The following is a 21,569-nucleotide window of genomic DNA, read 5'->3' on the forward strand; positions in this document are numbered from 1 at the left end:
AACTCAAAAGAGAAGAGACTTCAAGTTTTAGTATTTCATTTTCAGATTTTAGATTTTCAATAAGAGAGGTTTTGAAATCTAAATCGCATTTAGTTTTTTCAAAAGAATTTGAAATGTGGGATTTTTTTTAAATAAAAGTATCAAAATTTTCTTTAAGTTTCAAAAACTTTTCTTTCTAAAGTTTTAGTTTTATCGTAATTTTACAACTTTCCTTGTATAGGGCATTGTAAGCATCTTGAAGATCTTCTTCATTTTCATGATCACTATTCAGATTTTCTTCACTAGTTGAATCATCATTATCTAAAAATGTGAACTTGGCTAGAGTCATAAGGGCTTTAACTTCATTACCCGACTCGGTTTCAGAATCTTCTAATTCAAAAGAGGCTTCAATGCTAGAAGATTTATCCCAAGTAGCCAACATACCTTTCTTTTTAAGTTTATCCTTTTTAGGACACTTGTTCGCTAAATGCCCATATTCATGGCAGTTGTAACATTGACTATCTTTTAAAGATTTTCAAGTTTTAGATTTAGATTTTTTCTTATCATTAGATTTTTGAAAATCAACTCTCTTTTTACTTTAAAAATCTTATAAAACTTTTTAGCTAAAAGGGTCATATCATCTTCAGAATTTTCTAAATCAGAATTACTATTTTCTTGAGAAATACATTTAGAAGATTTAAGGGCGATGGATTTACCTTTAGGAGCTTTAAAGTTTAACTCATAGGTCTGTAATGACCCAACTAATTCTTCTACCCTCATATTGTCTGTATCACGAAGTTCCTGGATCGCAGTCACCTTTGAATTGAACCGTTCAGGTAGTGAGTGTAGTATCTTCGCACAGACTTTACTTTTCGAGATTTTATCACTGAGACCCCTCATATTGTCCATGAAGGTTTCATTTTCTTCCATACGTATTTTCTCAAATTTGGTTGTGAGGATTTGAACTCTAGGTTTCTTGACGATTGTTGTTCCCTCATGTGTCATTTCTAAAATATCCCAGGCTTGCTTTGTAGTATCACAAGATATAATTCATTTGAATTCATCCGGTGATAGTGCGCAAGTTATGGCATTTAAAGCCTTTGCATTAACACTACTCTCATTTTTTTGAAGAGTGGTCCATGTAAAATAAGGTATGACTTTTATAGATTTAGATCCATCGATACTAGTCACTTTAGTGGTAAGAGGGGTCCATTCAGTCATTGTGGCTTGCCACATGCTCTCATCCATGGGTTTTAGAAAAATCCTCATTCTACCTTTCCAATAGGCATAATTGGAGCCATCAAATGGTGGAGGCCTAGTGACTGAAAGGCTATCAAAATTTGACATCTCAAATAGCTCAGATCGATTAGCTCAGGAAATAAATCCAATAAGAATAATAAAAAGCGAGCTATTAGGCTCTGATACCACTCGAGGAGGCCGAGCTATATATCCTAGAGGGGAGGGGTGAATAGGACTATGCCAAATTAAAAAATAACAGCAAAATTTAAATAAATTAAATACAGATAGCAATAGACAATCTCAGAATGCTGAAATTAAATACAACCTCAAATGTACGAGTATTGAGAGGTTGATACAGATGTTGTTCTAAGGACAACCTTACACCATAAAAACCAAGGGTTTATGGCAGGACAACCTTACTAGAACGGTTCGTATATCAAACACTCAAACTGATACAGAGGAATAAAGAAATAAATAGCAAGGAATGAAATCTACGCTATTACAACATTCCCACACTTGCATAAAAGAAATTATAATATTCTCCACAATGCAAAAAGGGAAATTACAATCATCCACAAAAAGAAATAAACATTCAATCCACAAGACCAGAAATTATAGTGGTTCGCTTATGTGTACACCAACTTTTTAGAAAAACAGCCACACAACTACTTCACTCCTAATATCCTCACACAGTGGATATTAGCGTTCACTATGAAAATAGATTTTTCAAGGTTCACCTAAAAACCTCACAATTGTGTCTTTCAAGCGGGCTTACACAATTCAAAAACCCCACACTCTGAGTTTTCTGAATCACCTCAGACAAACCAAAACAGAGAGATTTTTCTAGTACAATCTCAATGAAACCAAAATACAGAAATTTACAATAATGTAAAATACTTGAGTATTCTCTTTTTGATGAAGCCTGGAAGAACCAAATCATAGTAGAAGTTCGACATAGAAGTTCAATGTCCAAACTCACTTGAGAAATGGTTCTAGATTCTAAATTGATTTTAAATTAAATCAAGTTGGGCTAACTCTATTTAATTTTGATTCTAAGAAAAGGGCAAGGCTCAATCCCTTCTTCAAAAGTGATTAGAATAAAGAATACAAAATCAAATATAATAAAGCTAAATTAAGAGAATATTAAATGAGCACAATATAGCTTAAAAAGATCACTAACTTATGTCTTAGAGTGGCGTATTGATTTAGCTTGAATTGAATACCAAACTCTGAAATTTACACTCTATTTATAGGTGAAGAAATCACGTTCACAACTGGTCCTGAGGATACCATGACTAGTCGTAGGACCAACAAATTTTTAAAATTTGAGTGCGATAAGATAAAGTCGTTCCACGACTGGTCGTAGGCCCTTCACGACCGGTCGAGAGACCTCCACAACTGGTCATGACCTGTCTATGACTGGTTGTGTGGAACCAAATTTAGTTATTCGACTTTGAGTCGAGGCTGCAAGGCTAGTCGAGAACGAGTCTAGTACTGTTCACACGACCGGTCGAGCAGTCTCCAGGACTGGTCGAGGCTTAACAAAAATTTTCAAAATTTTGTAACAAACTTAGGACTGGTCAAGGAATTTCTTGAACTAGTCGAGCCAGTGCTAGGACTAGTCGAACAGAGTCCAAGACTAGTCGAGAAACAGTCTATTCACTTATAAAATGAGCTAATTTGAATTATGTATTCAAAATGACCTACATGATGTATTCTATGGTCAATCTAGGGTCATTTATACCTTATACATGATGTATTAACATTGAAACTTCTTTTTCTTCAGTTGATAATCGTTCTTTGAAGTTCGCGAAGCTTAAGATCTTGTTAAAGGATGAAGCTTGAACTTGAGTCTCTTGAAGCTTGAAATTGATTAATGTTGAAACTTGAACTTGAGTATCAAAATCTAGGAACGTTGTCTTGACTTATACGAACCTTTGAAAATCTTGAACTCTTGAAGCTTGAAAGCTTAAATTATTGATGTTGTACATGAACATGAACAAGTAATCTTGCCTTTGAAGTTTTTGAACTAAAGACCCTTGTCCTTGAGAGATGCACAAACTTCATTATGTAGATGAGCTACACAAGACACAGATTCTACACAAGACACAGATTCTAAGAGAAGTTTTGGCACTATAAAATTTGACAATTATAGGAGCTAGAAACCATAGCACTTACAGATGGGGAATTAGGTGAACTAATCAGTGTTTTCTCAGTTTTGAGCAAAAAATTTAAAAATTTTCAATGTTTCAAGTTGAAATCTGTTTGAGAAGCGATGAATTGTGTACTTAAGAATGTGTTGGGTATGATAAAAAATAGAGATTGAATTTTGGATGGTTGAAATTTGATCAACTAAGTAATCTATCACCTAAGTTCTTGTGCCAATTGATTAAGAGATAGTTTAAATATCATGTTAATCTAAATCATAAAACACATTCAATTTGTCTTCTATAAGACATGTTAGAAGTTCTGATTGTTAGTATGAGAATCGTTGATAGATGGTGAGAATCGAGTCTGGAAATTTATCCACCTTGAAAGAAGAAAGAACCAGTTAAAAAACAGGAGATCGACAAAGACATCATGAAAGAGAATAAAAAGAATGAAAAATATGAAAAAGAATGCAAAAATAAAAAGAATGAATAAAAAATTGACCGTCGATATAAAATCGATGACTGGAAAAAGAAGGAAAGGGGATAAGTTCAGAATCAGTACTTGAGTTTCAAACTGATCTTCAAGTGATGAGTATGACTAACATGATGAACTAATAATATTTATACAGGAAGTAAGTTGATTTTCACCAAGCACATTGAAAAACTTGATATGCAAATTATGCTTGATTAAATGGACAAAGAATTTACTTGATTGGTTACTTATGTGGTTTGGCTGTAATTTTTCAAAACCCCATTTTCGTATCTTAATTTTACCCATTCATACTTGAGTGTACCAAAGATTATTTTTCTAGAGAGGTTTTGAACATTAAGCATTGAGATTTATTTCACGCATACTTTCCTCGAGCTAGCAAAATGCTGGTTGGCGATTGTGTTGAGGGTCAAATATTGCACATTATCCCCCATTTATATCTTAGTTTTATGAACATGATAATGCTTAATGTTTTATTTTACTTATGTTTGTGTTGCAAGGTGAATTTAAGAGCTTGGATTGAAAAGGATGCTAAAAGCATGGATTTGATGCTCAAGAATCACCAAGGCAAGGGATGGATCTTAGAAGACCAAGATTAAAGAATTCACATGCCAAATATCTAAGAAAACCAAGTGAGGAATGAAGAGAATCAAAGATTTGAAATGAAGAAAAGGAATCCTAAAATCGTATTGAAAAAGCATATTCTGAAACTTTAGGTCATTCTGTGAAATTGCACAGAGTGGAGTTTATTTTGAAAAACTGCGCAGAGTGAAGTCTATTTTAGCAAACTGTGTAAATTTGAAGCAGTTTATAGAGTTTTCTAACAAGGGCAAAAGTCGAAGTTTCACAACTTAAATAGGACTCCATAGGATACTCCAAAGGAGATTTTAGGGTTTAGAGGAGCAAAGCACAAGGGCATAGAGCCGTCGCCAAGCATTATTCTTCATTTCTTCCTTAGTTTTTCATGCTTTCTTCTAAGGTTTTAGTTCCAATCATGTCTATGGTTGGCTAAACCTCTTAGATAGGGCTAAGAGGTGATGCTTATAATGTGATGGGATGTTTTTATTGCTTTGATTCATATTTATGTTGAACTCACTATGATTTTAGTTTGATATTTAAGGAATACTTTCAGTCTTTAATAATTTATTTGACTTAAATTATAATAGATCTACAATAGCTTTAATTATCTTCTTTTTTTATTTTGAGATTATAGGATTGGTAAATCCTGTTATTTGGCATTGTCTCTTGAGCCTGGTTTGATGATGGAATCCCTACAAATTATCATAATTCTCCTCTTTTAAGAATTAGGTCAAAGGAAGTTCAAATTTGATCTTAATTATTATATCTTCCAATTGGATAGGATAAGACTCCAATTCCAATTGTATTACTTGAATCAAGTAAGAAATCTCCTTGATTGCTACAAGTGGATCCTTGGAAAACCTAGTTCCCACCTTTCAATTTTTAAGTTTCTAATAACACACTTCACAATTACTCCATTTAATTTCATATTTAGATTCATATCTTTTTCTAGTTCTACTTTGTTGAGGGTCAAATATTGCATACTAGACCCCAGTTATTACCTGATTTTATGAATACGATAATGCTTAACGCTTTAATTTAATTACATTCGTGTTGTAAGGTGAATTTAGGAGCTTGGACTGAAAAGAGTACTAAAAGCATGGATTTGATGATCAAGAATCACCAAGGCAAGGGATGGATCTTAGGGGACCGAGATTGAAGAATTCAACGCCAAAGATCCGAGAAAACCCAGTGATTGAAGATAAAGAGAGTCACGCCCCAAACTCGGAAATCGGGCTCACAAAATTCTCGATCGCCGAATCTGGCGCCGACAGCCTCCGTAGAACCCCATTCTCGGCTCCCAGCGCCCATTCGCCAGGTTCCGATCCTGGGATGCTACAAGGAGGATTTTAAATATCAGTTTGATTCGCAATAAGCATAACCAAAGGCATAACCCATAACAACAACCAAAAACTCCATCACATTTCCACTATAATCAAAAACTTTACAAGTACAATGAGCATAAGGAAAATACAATGATGATCGACCAAAAGCTCCGAAAAGATCAGCCACGCGTCCAAGCCTCAGCGCTGCTGCGATCCAACGTCACCTGCACGCAATGGTCGTGCATAAGCTTATAGAAAGCTTAGAGGGTGGTGAAAGTGTATGCTCAAGGTGGTAATGTAGTTATGCGGTATCAGAGTAATGCGGAACATGCTGATGAATGCCAAGAATACCATTAGCCGTACCAAGGCCATGCAGTGCAAAGAATGATGTCGGCCATACCAAGGCCATGCAATGCGAAATGCAACTCAAGCATGCAAATCCTCATCTAAGTCCACATGTCAATACGGCTCAAATCTGAAATATCACCAGGGTCTAGTACACTCCAAGCCAGATTGCCGCCCCATCGTGCGCAATACGGTGAGTGGAAAAGACCTCACTATCCGCCTGCCAATATCGGGCTCGGCTCATCAATAGCGGACCCATTCCTCGAGCTGGTCAGACTCAGCCTAGAATTGCCCCCTACTCTCGGGCGGGTAAGGCCGCACCCCCTTCCAACCGACCACGACATAGTGGTAAGCGCAACCGTCTGGTAATCGGCACTCAGCGCTCATGCATCCACTCGGTCTAGACGTTGGAGCAACCTCCTGGTACCATAAGGGTTTAGGGACTTTCACCCAGGGATATCTATCGCACCCCATGTAGAACAGTATTTCCTATATCCAATCCTGCCAACCACGATACGTCTGTGGAGGCTACAGCCCTGATGTCGCTAGGGCGTACAGTAACCATATCACACAATGCGAATGCATGAATCACACTATCTAGTCATACAACAATCCTGCGCGTATCGTGCGCTCATGTAGGGCAACACCCCCTGTACGGGAGCCCCTAAACAATCTGCCCGAAGGCTATGCTATGATCAGTCATTTCTCATATCAAGCATACGTATGATGCATATGATCATGAATCATGGAACTAAACATGTTATATAGAATGGATGATGTGCATAACGAAGATAGGCATAGACGGCTTACACATAACACGTACAAGCTTAACAATGGCCCTAGGAAAAGTCATAATGCGGACATTTAACCAACACTATACTTACAATGCGGACGTCAAACCGCCATTGCTCCCAAGGTACAGCCCGATGTAAACATCATTACATAACCCATATCAGGATCGTACATTGCAATGGACCTTAGGTACATCCCATTGGGCCTTAAATACGTCAAATGGGCCATATCATATGGGCCTTATATTCATCAAGTGGGCCACATCATTGGGCCGCACCAATGGGCCCTATGTGCATTGCAATGGGCCATAACCCGTGGGCCTTAGAATGCATTAAATGGGCCTAATCTCATGGGCCTTATGAGTATCAAATGGGCCACACCAATTGGGCCCCATATGTACATCAAGTGGGCCTCAACCCATTGGCCCCATTACATCTTAATGGGCCTCGACCCATGGGCCCCTAATGCATTAAATGGGCCTTGCATCTATATCAAGGTGGGCCTCAATCACAGGCCACAAGCAAACTGAGGTGGGCCTCCCACCAATATTATATTAAATATGATATAATATATATAATATATATATATATATATATATACAATACATATGATATAATATATAATATATATATATATATATATATATATATAAATATACACACACACGCACACACACACATGCACTCACCCACACACATGCACTCACCCACACAGTGGGCTCCACATATCACAGTGGGCTCCACGAAATTCATCACAGGGCTCCACCGTCCAGGCGGACGGTGAAGATAAAACACTTACATCACTGTGGGCTCCATGTGGGGCCCACCATATTGTTTCTATGCCATCCAACCCGCTGATAAGGTCCCATGGGCCTAGATGAAGGGTGAAAACAAATTTCACCCTGATCCAAAACTTCTGTGGACCCCAAAAAGATTTCAAAGGTAGAGGTCTAATCCCACTGTTTCTTACGGTGTGGGCCACCTGAGTCTTGGATCTGGCTGATTTTTGGGGTGTACAAACATCAAGGTGGGGCCCACAGCTACAGCCGTGGCTACTGCCAGTCCGTCCGCTGACCACCCGGACGTGCGCAGGCGCTGCCTGCTGCAACACTGACAACAGCAGCAGCTGCTGCATGCATGGGTTCTTATTTATTTTTTTGATTTCAATGGTATTATGAGGATTTTACAGGTGGGGTCCACCTCTTGCAGATCTACTCCGTCAAATAGCTCCCCATGCCTCACGACAGGCAAAACAAGCCCAATATTGGGCATATTTCAGTATACACACAATCAAGGAAGATTCCAATGGTGAAAACCACCATTTACTATGGTATGGCCCGCCCGAAGGTCTGATTGATTCCATTTTTCGGGTCAACGCCTAAAAGGGACTTGGGAAAGGAATGGATGGTGTGGATTTAATACATACATCAAGGTGAGGCCTACATCAGTGGGCCACCCCAAAGCTTGGGACAAAAGCTGATATTTGTGTTTTCCCATTTAAACGTCCAGCGTCCAGGGACGCTAGACGGTCTGGCCATTTGAGGTGGGCCTGTTCAGGTGGGCCACTACTGATGGATGGTGTGGGTACTACACATATAAGGTGGGCCGCACTTATAAATAGCTTAAACAAAATACATACTTCATGGTGGGGTCCATTCAAGTGGGCCACACAATCATAGCAAGATAAAGAAAATAAGGAAAAGAAAAGATAGAAGAGAGAGATAGAGAATGAGATCCGCGTGATGGAGGGACCCCGGCACTATGGGCCCTCCCTTGCACTAAATCATACATCAAGTGGGTCTCATTACATGTGGGGGAATTGAAATCCAACGGTGGAGATCCTTTCTCCACTAAAATAGATGGTCTAGATGACCTTAAGCATACAAGGAAATGAACATCATGATGGGGTCCATGGAGAATGGCCCCATCATGGAACGATCATGATGATCCAAGTGGGCCATTGGCCACACCTTAGGGTCCAAAGTGAGATCCAAACCATTGATCGATTGGCCTCACTTGGCCCATCTTAAAAACATCAAAATCTACCCTATAAAAATACCCACCGCTTGATCTTCTTGCTCCCTTGGCTTCCTTAGCTCCTTGTGCTCCTCTTTGATGGAGGAAGATGAGAAATGGATGGTTGAGATGAGAGATGAAGGGGTGGAAAAGGTGGGCCTCACAAATGTAATTTTCTCACCATGGGAGGACCATACGTATGAATTTTTGCTATGGGAGAGTTTGAATGAGAGAGAGACTTGTAAGGGAGAGAGAGAGAGAGGGAGTGATGGGTGATGGAGTGATGGATGGGAGAGAGGGATGGGGGTGTAAGAACTTTATGACTTTTTTGGCAAAAGGTGTAAGAGGAGTTATGGGTTGTAAGAAACTTTTGACTTTAGGGGCTTGCTTGGGAAATAGTGAAAGGTGATGTGTACTTGACATGATGGGATTGATGGGATTGATTGATTGATGTGACACCTTGTAGAGATTCCCTCGGAATTCACACGCGCGGCGTTTCCTCGCACCGAACGCTGGCCCACATCTCCCAACCAGAGCATCGCATCAGCGCACGAGTCGCGGCATCGGAACCGCGGCGACGACGCGGTCGCTAAGGTACAAGCCCTAGGTTGAGTCGACTCGGGTTGACGGTACGAGAATCCAGGTCACGCGCAAATACCGGTTAAAGGTCGAAGGTTGCCGGAATTCGACCGGAAAGACCGCGGAAGCCTATGGAACGGTACGGTCTAGGATACGAGGCTTACAAAGAGGCCTAAAAATCATCCTGAATGTAAGATCACAGGATTCCCATCATCCGGTTGCCTCAAAGCTTTATATCTGGCCTAAGGATCATAAAATAACCCTATATGTAAAATTTCAGCTATTGGTTCTTTGTGGAAGTGGCCCAACAGAAAGATCAGCCACAAAACCACTGATTTGGGGCCCACCTAATCTCTGGATATTCTTCAAACTTGGGCTCAACCCCATAAATTGGATGGAAGAATGGATGAATGGAGTAGATTCCGCAAAGCATCACTGTGAACCCCACCTTGAGTGGTGTGCGTGTCCACAGCACACGTACACTGGTGGTGCACCAAATCATGGGAGTCGGTCAGTGTGTGGTGACCCGACTCCAAGCTTTTCTCTTACGTAGGGGATGGACAGGGGTTCCACTGTGATGGGTTGTGGCCCACCACCTTCGATCATACAGGTGATCTGAACCATCCAATGTGTCCAGACGGTGGGGCCAACCAAACTTATGAAGTCCACATGCATCCATGCACATGCTCGCAAGAAGACTACTTCAAATGCGGGATGAATGGCAAGAAGATTTGATCCCTTGGGCCGCACTAAACTCGAGCAAAAATGTCCATTCCCGACTGAAATTTTGAGAGGAATCCAATAAGACAGTGGATTTCCTCAACGACGCTGATCATGGGCCCACCGAATGTCTCAGCGTAGGTTCATGCATAAGAGGACGTGCGCAGTAGTGCCCGGCCCACCTTGGGCCACTGTGTGATCTTGATCACCGTCGGGTCAGAGATCCAAACCATTTAGAAGATGCAAAAGGTGGGGCTGACCCCATCCATGAAGACCAAACAGAGTTTGGGACGATCAACATCCCAAAAACCCATTCCAATGCAAACCGGTTTGCGGTTTCGCTACGCAAGGTGTAAAAGGAGCTGCAAAAGCTCCCACCAACTCTCTCTAGCTAACTGACCTACTCACTCCTATAAAAGGAGGAAGAGAGAATGTGGAGGAGATCATCAGACGTGGAGTGGAGACGTGAAAGCAAGAGAGAGAGAGAGAGAGAGCGTGGAGACGGCAACAAGAGGAGTTTTTTTTTTTGTTTTTTTTCTTCCTTGGTTTTCTTCTTTGATGTTTTTCCTTTAAGAGATTTTAGTTCATCATGATTATGATAAACTAAACCTCTTAGCTAGGGCTAAGAGGTGAAGCTTGTAGCGTGATGGGGTGTTTCCTATGCTTGGATTCATGTTATGTTAAACTCTCTTTGCTTCTAGTTTGATTATAAGGAATGCTTTTAGTTTTTAATGATTTATTGTGACTTAAATTACAATGGATCTGCGATAGCTTTAAGCATGTTCTTTTCATTATTGTGATTGTGAAATTAGGAACCCTATTGTTCACCATCGTCTCTTGGACATGGTTGGATGATGGAATCCTTCCTAACGTTCATAATTCTCTTAGATTGGTTGTGGATTGGTACATTTTGTTCTTCACCATTGTGTCATGGGCATGGTTTAGTGATGGAGTCACTTCTAGTTCTCATATCTATCATTCATTGAAAACTAGATCAAAGGAAGTTCAGATTTGATTTTTAATGATATATCTTCCAATTGGATAAGATGGGACTATGATTCCAGTTGCGTCTTTAAATCAAGCATAGATCTCCCTGATCTCTACAAGTGGATCCTTGGAAACCCTAGTTTCCCACCTTTGAATTTTACAAGTTTTAATTAAATAGTTTACAATTATTCCCTTGAATTCTTCAGATTTAGATTGCATCTTCTTCTAGTTCTAGTTCTGGTTACATTCAGAATATGTACAAGGTTCAGTCCCTGTGGTTTCGACCTCGGTCTTACCAAGATAATTACTACATCGTGACCCTACACTTAGGGTTGTGAACAAGTTTTTGGCGTCGTTGTTGGGGATTGACGGTTGCATTTTTCTGAAATTGACTAGTTTTAGAATTAGGTTAAGATTACGATTTTCTAATTTTAGAATTAGGTTTTTCTATTTGATTTTTAAAAACTAACCTAACTTTTCTGTTTTGTAGGATCCAAAGATAGACTTTCTAAATTGGTAATCTCTTTCTAATGTTTCTATTTTCTATGTTTAGAATTAGGGTTTTATTTTCTATTTTTAAAAACTTTCTAATTCTAGGATTTCATTTATTTTTAGAAACTAACTTACTTTATTTTGTAGGTTTAGAACTTTCCTAATCAATTTTTAGAAATTTTCTATTTTCTATTTTTAGAAAATTTTCTTTTAGCAACTACTTTACTTTCTATTTTTAGTTTTAAAAACTTTCTAAGTTTGGAATTTTTATTTTTAGAAACTAACTTATTTTATTTTGTTTTATAGGATCTAATTTAGGAACTTCTAATTTGGTAACTTAACTCAGAAAGTGAGTACCATCCTAAAGCAAGATGTGCCACAGAAATTCAAAGATCCCGGTAGCCCAACCATACCTTGTGTAATCGGGAACTACCGAATTGAGCATGCACTTCTTGACTTAGGAGTGAGCGTAAATCTGATTCCCTACTCGGTGTACAAACAATTAGGTTTGGGTGAATTAAAACCCACCCTAACCACATTACAACTTGCTGATCACTCGGTTCGTGTACGGAGAGGGATAATTGAGGATGTGTTGGTCCAGGTTGACAGATTCTACTACTTAGGAGATCAAACACATTTTGGAGAAAACAGTTAACCCTAACCGTAAGGATTGGTCAATCCGATTAACTGATGCTTTATGGGCTTACCTTATTGCATTTAAAACCTCTATTGGAATGTCTCCATTTAGACTTGTCTATGGGAAAGCTTGCCACTTGCTTGTGGAGTTGGAACATAGAGCCTATTGGACGATCAAAAATCTGAACTTCAATTTGAGCAATGCTGGCTCGCTATGCAAACTTTAGTAGAATGAACTCGAAGAAATTCAAAACGATACATACGAGAACTCGAGAATTTACAAGGATAGGATAAAAGCATTTCATGACCAACACATTCTTTGAAAATCATTCATGCCAGGTCAAAGGTCCTTTTGTATAATTCTCAGTTACATCTCTTTCTGGGTAAACTTTGATCTCGTTGGACCGGCCCTTTCACTATTATCAATGTTTATCCTCATGGGGCCATCAAGATTCAGAATCCAAATAATGGCAATGAATTTAAAGTAAATGGACATCGATTAAAGCCATTTATTGAGAAATTTGATTCAGAGGACATGTCCATACCTCTGATTGATCCTGTGTACCATGATTGATCTCCTAGTCTAATGGAGGTATAGGTAAGTTTACTGCTTTCATAGGACTAGGGTAGTTTGCTTTATGCCATCTAGGATAGTTGGCTTTATGCTGTTAGGATAGTTTACTTTTCAGTTGTTCTAGGATAGTTTGCTTTTTGCTGGTTTAACTCTTGTGCTAACCCACTTTCACACTAAGATCTTTTTGGAAAAGCCTCTTGATTTTGTCCTCAAGTACTACCTTTCCATTACTTCTCCTTTACTTTCGTTGTCTCATGTGCATTGCATGCTTTTATCTTTTACATTGAGGACAATGTAGATTTTAGGTTGGGGATAGGAGATTAGGTTACCGAATCAGTGTTCTCTCAGTCTTGAGCAAAATTTGTAAAAAAATTTTTAATTTTGTGAATTCGAGTGATTTTGAAGGACATCCTTGATTTAGAAGTATAAGATACTTAATGTTGGTGATTTATGACTCTTGGATTCAGTTGCCTGTTAGATTTCACAGTTAAGTTCAAATTATTAATCCATGATTAGAAGTTTTTAATATTGATTGAGTCATGATTTCATATGTCACATCTGGCATACACATTAAGATTTCTGTTCGATATTGAATTGTTAACTTGGGTAATCACTAAGCATGAAAGTAACCAACCTGGGGAATTTGTCCATCACGTTCATTGATTAAAAAAATTTTAAAATTTTTTTTTTAAAAAAAGAATACCTAGCTAAAAAAAACAGTTGTCATCGAAAACAGCTACCTATTAAAGATATTTTAAAAGGTTGACATAGCGTGAAGCCATCGATGGAAAAAATCAAAAGCTGGAAGAATAAAAGGGCTGAACTATAAGGCAAGTTTCGGTTTAGGTTTGGTTATCTGGAATGTTCTTTTTTATTATCGATGTTATCATGAAATTTAAGAATTGGATCCTTAATTGTGATAAGTCGAGGTTACACTCCGCACCCATGGAACTCAATGTTTAGAATTATTCTAATTGATGGATTAATACTTTGAACTTAACCATGAAGTTTACCAAGTGCTCAAGTTTAGGAGAAAATATGACTCAACATTAATGTATCTTAGAATTCTATTATCGGGATTGCTTTTAAAAACCACTTAAGTTTATAAAAAAATTGTCCTGTAATTCTCAAAATATTTTTCACATACTTTGCTTGGGACTAGAAAAATGCGGGTTGGGGATTGTGTTAAGGGTCAAATATTGCATATTAAACCCCAGTTATTACCTGATTTTACGAACATGATAATGCTTAACGCTCTAATTTAATCACATTCGTGTTGCAAGGTGAATTTAGAAGCTTGGACTAAAAAGAGTACTAAAAGTATAGATTTGATGCTCAATAATCACTAAGGCAAGAGACGGATCTTAGGGTATCGAGATTGAAGAATTCACACGCCAAAGATCTGAGAAAACCTAGTGATTGAAGATAAAGAGGCCTCAAAATCATCCTTAATACAAGATCACAGGATTCTCATCATCCATTTGGCTCGAAACTTTATATCTGGCCTAAGGATCATAAAATAACCATACACGTAAAATTTCAGCCATTGGATGCTCGTGGAAGTGGCCCAACAGAAAGATCAACCACAAAACCACCGATTTGGGGCCCACCTGATCTCTAGATATGCTTCAAACTTGGGCTCAACCCCTTGAATTGGATGGAAGAATGGATGAACAGAGTAGATTTCACAAAACATCACTGTGAACCCCACCTTAAGTGGTGTGCATGTGCACAACACACGTGCACTGGTAGTGCACCGAATCTTGAGAGTCGATTAGCGTGCACTAACCTAACTCCCAGCTTTTCTCTTACGCAAGGGAAGGACAGGGGTCCCGCTGTGATGGGTCATGGCCAACCACCTTCGATCAGATGGGTGATCTGAACCATTCAATGTGTCCAGACAGTGGGGCCAACCAAACCTATGAAGTCCACATGCATCCATGCACGTGCTCACAAAAAGACCACTTCAAACGCAGGATGAATAACAGGAAGATTTGATCCCTTGGGCCGCACCAAACTCGAGCAAAAATGTCCATTCCCGACCAAAATTTTGAGAGGAATCTAATGGACAGTGAATTTCCTCACCGACGCCAATCATGGGCCCACCAAATGTCTCAGCGCAGGTTCATGCGCGAGAGGACATGCGCAGCAGCGTCCGGACCACCTTGGGCCACTGTGTGATCTCAATCACCATCGAGTTAGCGATCCGGACTGTCCAAAAGATGCGAAAGGTGGGGCTGACCCCATCCATGAAGGCCAAACAGAGTTTAGGACGATCAACATCCCAAAAACCCATTCCAACGCAAACCGGTTTGCGGTTTCACTGCGCAAGGTGCAAAAGCTCCCACCGACTCTCTTCAACCGACCGACCTACTCACTCCTATAAAAGGAGGAAGAGAGAACGTGGAGGGGATCATCAGACATGGAGTGGAGATGTGAAAACAAGAGAGAGAGTGTGTGGAGATGACAACAAGAGGAGCTTTTTTTTCTCCTTTTTTTTCCTTTCTTGGTTTTCTTCTTTGATGTTTTTCCTTTAAGAGATTTTAGTTCATCATGATTATGATAGGCTAAACCTCTAAGCTAGGGCTAAGAGGTAAAGCTTGTAGCGTGATGGGGTGTTTTCTATGCTTGGATTCATGTTAAGTTGAACTCTCTTTGCTTCTAGTTTGATTATAAGGAACGCTTTTAGTTTTTAATGGTTTATTGTGACTTAAATTATAATGGATCTACGATAGCTTTGAGCATATTCTTTTCATTATTGTGATTGTGAAATTAGGAACCCTATTGTTCACCATCGTCTCTTGGACATGGTTGGATGATGGAATCCTTCCTAACGTTCATAATTCTCCTAGATTGGTTGTGGATTGGTACATTTTGTTCTTCACCATTGTCTCATGGGCATGGTTTAGTGATGGAGCCACTTCGAGTTCTCATACCTATCATTCATTGAAAACTAGATCAAAGGAAGTTTAGATTTGATTTTAATGATATATCTTCCAATTGGATAAGATGGGACTCCGATTCTAGTTGTGTCTTTGAATCAAGCATAGATCTCCCTGATCTCTACAAGTGGATCCTTAAAAACCCTAGTTTCCCACCTTTGAATTTTACAAGTTTTAGTTAAATAGTTTACAATTATTCCCTTAAATTCTTTAGATTTATATTGCTTCTTCTTCTAGTTCTAGTTCTGGTTACTTTCAGAATACGTACAAGGTTTGGTCCCTATGGATTCGACCTCAGTCTTACCGAGATTATTACTACATTGCGGCACTACACTTGGGGTTGTGAGCATACTTCTAGTTGCTTTCAGAATACAAATGAGATTAGTCCCTGTGGATTCGACCTCGGTCTCACTGAGATTATTACTACATCACAACCCTACACTTGGGGTTGTGAATAATGACACTGTCATTGAGTTTTTAGGCTAAATCATCTTAGCCAAAACACAATGGCAGGATATATGGAAGAGTTAGGTCCTCCTATACTCATACAACATGGCTCCTTTTACTCTCAGGATGAAGCCAAAAAGGTGTTAACCGTTACGGTAGAGCTAGGATCTCCTTTTTAAAAAAAAAATAATTATTAAAAGGCCGACTCTTACAATGATTAAACATTTGAAGCCATTGTATATCTCCCTCCACTTGGAAGGGTTTCCGATAAGGGTGTACATCGAGTCGAACTGAGTCAAGCTAGCCTCAGCTCAACTCGGCTCGGCCACTAGCTGACCTCGGCATAAACTTGACTCGGCTCGGTCCTCAAGCCTGACTGGCCAGCTCAGCTTTGTTCGGTCAGCAGCTCAGGCCAACTCGAGCCAAGTTTACCATTGAGGCATTTCCACAAACACCTGGACTGCACCTTCAAAATCCCTCTGTATGTGAAACAAGAGAAATGATTTTACAGGTATTTTATCAAAAACCTTCTAAAAAATATAAAAACTAAGAAAAACCAAGAAAAAACTGGTATTTGTTTTATACACATACCTTCCTTGCCACCAGCCATACTTCATTGAGTCATTTTATCAAACACTTGGTGAGCAACATCAATGGCAAAGTAACCGAGTCACCGAACTCGTTCAATCTGAGTTCGATTCAAGCTAGATTCGATCCGAGTCGAGTCAAGCTAGGGCCTGCTCGAACTCATTTTCAAGCTAAAAAAATCAGCTCGACTTGGCTCAAACTTAGATTTGAACCGAGTTGAATCTTTTTCAAGTTGAGTTGAGCGAGCTAACCGAGCTAGCTCGGTTTGTGTACACCCCTAGTGTCCGATCACTCATGTTCTAGTCGATAATGGATTTGTTATTAACATTCTCCCAGCCAAAATGATGGCTGAATTAGGAAAGAATCAAAATGATATTATTTCGACCGAAATCAAAATGAGTAATTTTGCTAGAGAAGTAACGAAAATGCAAGATGTTTTACCAGTTGAACTAATAGTGGGAACCAATAAGGTATTGGATTCTTTTTTCATGGTCGACACTTTATCAAATTACAATGCTTTACTTGGACGAGATTGGATTCATTCATTCTCATGCATTCCATCATCACTATACTAATTCGTGATCTTTTGGAACCAAGATAAAGTAAATTTGATTTTGGCATATAACAAACCATTCTTAGCCATTTCTAACACGGCCGATACTTATTTCTATGGAAATGAGATCAGACCAATACGATTTACAAGAAGAGATAAGAATGGAAAACTGACTGGAGCTGATGCTAGACTCAACCCTGATAATGTCATACATTATATTGCTACCATGATTCGACTAAATAAAGAGTTTTTGAATATTATAACTTCCTTTCATGTGACTATAAGCTACACGATAAAAGAAATCTCATGATGGACTGATCTTTAGTTAAGGCCGAGTTCATGGCCATAGTACATCACCTTGAAGAGATATTGGAAAAATATGATAATTGATGTTTTGTCAAGGTGATTAGATTACTAAAGATGGTATTGAAATGAAGGATTTGAAACCAACCCTAGAGAAATTAAAGAATTCTCAAGCTCAAGTTCAAGATCATCTAATAGAGACAAATTTGGGAACAAAATAACATTTTAAGCCTATTTTTATCAGTAGATTATTAGATTCTCAAATACAAGCCAAACTTATTAATTTACTTAAAGAGTTTGCTAATTATTTTGCTTGGGATTATCATGAGTTGCCTAGATTAGACCGAAATCTGATTGAAAATAGGTTAACCATGAAGAAAGGTAATCGGCCATGTAAACAACCGCCTAGGCGAATGATAGCTAAAGTGACGTAAAGGTAAAGGAAGAAATTGAGCAGCTTTTGAAATCAGGTTTTATTAAACCCATTAAATATGTTGAATGGATTTCAAAGCATAGAGTATGTATTGACTTTTGAAATTTAAATCAATCCACACCAAAGGATGAGTATCTTGTGCCTATGGCCGATCAGCTAATCAATCGGGCTGCTAGACATCAAATGGTATCTTTTATGAGTGGTCATTCAAGTTATAGTCAAATAAATATTATAGTGGAAGATGTCCCAAAAACAGCCTTCAAATGTCCTGGTCCTTTAGGTATGTTTTACTGGGTTGTAATGTCATTTGGGCTTCAAAATGCATGAGCTACTTATCAAAGAGCTATGAACACCGTTTTTCATAATGTGATTAGTTAATTCATGGAGATTTATATCAATGACGTGGTGGCAAATCAGTTAATTGAACCGAATATTTTAACCACTGACAAAAGTTATTTGAAAGAATGAGGATTCATAAATTAAAGATAAAACTTTTTAAATGCGCTTTTGATGTATCGATCAGAAATTTTATGGGATTCATGGTACATCAAAGAGGAATTAAAATTGATTAGTACAAGGCACGAGCAATAATAAAAGCTTGGCCGCCAAGAACCAAAATTGAGTTACAAAGGTTTCTTTGCAAGATTAATTTTTTACAACGATTTATTTCTAATTATGTTGGAAAAACTAATGTGTTTTCTCCTTTATTTAGCTGAAACAATGAGATGAGTTCAGATGGGAGGTAGAACATCAGTTGGCTTTTGACAGCATTAAAGATTATTTGTCCAGGCCATTAGTATTGATTCCACCAATAAAGGATCGACCACTCAAGTTATATGTCTAGGCTTCCATAGAATTGGTTAGAGATCTACTAGCACAAGACAACAATGACCAAAAAGAGTGCGCATTCTATTATCTTAGTCGAACATTGTTAGATACCGAGAGACGGTATTCTATCATAGAAAATTTATGTTTATCATTGTACTTCGCAGCTACAAAATTAAGACATTTTTTGTTGGCCAAAATAGCTAATGTGATTATAGTAACTAATTTGTAAAAATATATATTAAATTGGCCAATTTTGAATGGTCGAATTGGCAAATGAATTCTCATATTATCTTAGTTTGATTTAGTATATGTGCCACAAAGGGTTATAAAAGGATAGGCCATAGCAGATTTTCTAGTTGATCATCCCTCAAAACATAGAGAGTCGACTTTCTTTGGAGGCCTTAGATTTATATGTGGTCTGTCGGTCACCTTGGAGACTGATATTTAATGGTTCACGGATCGACAAAGGATCAAGGGCATGGATTGTCTTGATCGATCTAGTTGGTAGAAATAAGAATTTATGTTTCATCTTGAGTTTGATTATACCAATAATCAAGCAAATACAAAGCCTTGATAATCAGTTTAGAGTTGTTGGATGATTTATGAGCAAAAGTGGTATTGGTTATGGGCGATTCCTTATTAGTAATAAACTAATTAATTGATTTGTTTAATTATATAAGTGTAGCTATACAGTCATATCATCTTTTGGCAACACAGTTGCTAAGTAAATTCGATGAAGTCAATTTAAAACATATAACTTAAGAAAATAATATTAATGCAAATGAAATGGCACAGTTAGCATCAGGGCTTCAAATTGCTTAAGAATTTGAAGGAAGAATAGTGATTGTTCAAAGGAAGTCATTACCTTCAATTTTTCAAAGGGAATTGATTGAAGAAATTTACCAGGTCAAGATGAACGGTGATAATTGGAGAGCTCCAATCATAAAGTATCTTCGGCCCTCACAGACAAAGGTCGATCGAGATATTAGAATGATGGCTATAAATTATGTATTTATTGATAAGGAACTATATCGAAAAGCTGCTGATAGAGTATTGTTGCAATGTTTGAGCAAAAAAAGAATCTATGTTGGCTATGAGTGAAGTGCATGAAGGAATTTATAGAGCACACTAGGTCAGAAGAAAATTAAGGCTCACACTTCGATGCTATGGGTATTTCTTGTCAAGCATGTCAGCTGACTATAACCAATATGCTAAAGGGTGTGAGGCATGTCAAAACCATGGGTCGATATAGCATGTGCCCATGACCAAATTGTATCATATTCTCAAACCTTGGGCATTCCAAGGATGGTTCAATGATTTGATAGGAAAAAATTTATCCTCATTCATTTAAAGGGCATCATTTTATTATTGTAGCAACTGATTACTTTATCAAATGAGTAGAAACAAAACCTATGTTAGGAATAGATCATCGAGAAATTATTGAGTTCTTTAAGACTCATATAATTCATCGATTTGGAATTCCTGAATCAATTACTATGAACCGAAGGGAAGCTGTAAGACCCGTATCCTAGTCCATACTGTTCCAACGACTCTCGCGATCCTTCCCGACGAAGTCCAGTAATCCGCGACCTATAATCGATATTTGCGCGCGACCCTAAGTCGTATCCTGTAGATTTGAGTCAGCTTAATCTGAGACTTGTACCATTGTGACAGCACCGTCGTCGCGGTTCCAACGTCCCGACTCACACACAGATCCGATACCCAAGCCGGAAGATGTGGGCCGGCGTTTATTTTAAAGAAATGCCGCGCATTTGCAATCCCAAGGGAATCTCTACAATATATCCCATCAATCAATCAATCACCTCATGTCAAGTACAAGAGCAAGCCATGCTTTCTTTCTCCACAAGTCAAGCAACCCCAAAAGTCAACCAATCTCTCACCTCACCCATCACTCACCTCACATCCATCACTCCTTACAACCCTCTCTCTCTCTTTCTCTCTCTCTCTCTTCACATTTTTCAAGTAACCAAGCAAAGAGAGAGGAGTGGACGTCCATGGTTTTCCAAGAGAGCAAGTGAGTTGTGTGTGGCCCACTTCCTATCCCAAAAAACCATCATCCTAGCCATTCAAACCTCATCACCCTCCATTAAAGTGAAGCACAAGGAGATCGGCGTTCCATCGGATCAAGAAGATTGAAAGGTGGGTGCTTCTATAGGCTAGTTTTCATATTTTTATGATGGGCCAAGTGAGGCCTACTGATCGATGGTATGGATCTCACATTGGACCTTAAGATGTGGTCGATGGCCCACCTTGATTATCAATATCATTCCATGATGGGGCCATTCTCCATGGACCCCATCATGATGTTTACTTTCTAGTTTGAAAAGGGGTCATCTAGACCCTCTATTTCGGTGGAGAAATGATCTCCACCGTTGATTTTGATCGGCGAGCCCATATGAAATGGGACCCACTCGATGTACATTTTAAATCATGCAAGGAAGGGCCTATAGTGTCGGGGTCCCTCCATCACTTGATCTCTCTCTCTCTCTCTCTCTCTCTCTCTCTCTCTCTCTCTCTTTCCCTTTTCTTTGTGATGATGTAGTTGTGTGGCC

This window comes from Magnolia sinica, chromosome 8 (assembly GCF_029962835.1).
Source record: "Magnolia sinica isolate HGM2019 chromosome 8, MsV1, whole genome shotgun sequence".
Classification (NCBI taxonomy): domain Eukaryota; kingdom Viridiplantae; phylum Streptophyta; class Magnoliopsida; order Magnoliales; family Magnoliaceae; genus Magnolia; species Magnolia sinica.